Source organism: Crocuta crocuta, unplaced genomic scaffold (genome assembly GCF_008692635.1).
Source record: "Crocuta crocuta isolate KB4526 unplaced genomic scaffold, BGI_CrCroc_1.0 scaffold149, whole genome shotgun sequence".
In the NCBI taxonomy this organism is placed as follows: domain Eukaryota; kingdom Metazoa; phylum Chordata; class Mammalia; order Carnivora; family Hyaenidae; genus Crocuta; species Crocuta crocuta.
Window position 1 is genome coordinate 4,076,087 of NW_027551561.1, and position 640 is coordinate 4,076,726.

General features: G+C 51.1%; 1 protein-coding gene across 2 annotated transcripts in view; it reads right to left on the reverse strand.

Annotated features, from left to right (window-relative positions):
* The window catches only part of TP53I13 (tumor protein p53 inducible protein 13), a 4,620-nt gene that overhangs the window by 3,227 nt on the left and 753 nt on the right, over positions 1 to 640 (reverse strand). The window lies entirely within an intron of this gene.

Below are 640 nucleotides of genomic sequence, written 5' to 3' on the forward strand. Positions count from 1 at the left end.
AAAGGCTGGGGGGGGGGGGAGGGCAGACAAGGCCTGAAAAGCTGGGAGTGAGGATTCGGGTGGCTAGAAGATCAGAAATAAGGTACTGAAGATTTCCAATCAGTGGAATAACTTAACGAAAGAGCTGTCTGAGGGAAGGCTTCAGGAAGGTGGCATGAGGTTTCCTGGCCAGGAGCTATTAACAAGGTTTAAAAAAAAAAAAAAAGAAAAAAAAAATTTGAAAAGGAAGAAAACCAAAGGGACAAACAGGGAAGGTATCTGACCAGTGGCCACAAAAACAGACGCAGCCGTGCAAGGTGAAGCCACAGTCTGGTGCCCAGTAACTGAGGCACACTTTACCTCATACGGCTTCCTACTTCCCAAAGTGCTAGCACACACACTTCGTTTAGTCCCGGGGAGCTGGGACACTACTAACAGCCTCCCTTGAGAAAACTGGGGCTCAGAGAAGTCAGGAGACTCCCCACAGTCACACAGCAGTGTTGGGGCATGGGTTTTTTTGGTGTTTTGTTCTTTGGGTTTTTTTGCCACCAGGGCCAGAGTTCCCCTTGCAGCCTCCTGCCCGTGGGCAGACAGCTGCCCGACAGCATTCCTGACACAGCACTGCAGAGGACAGAGGCTTGTGGGTCACTGTTCGGGGGCC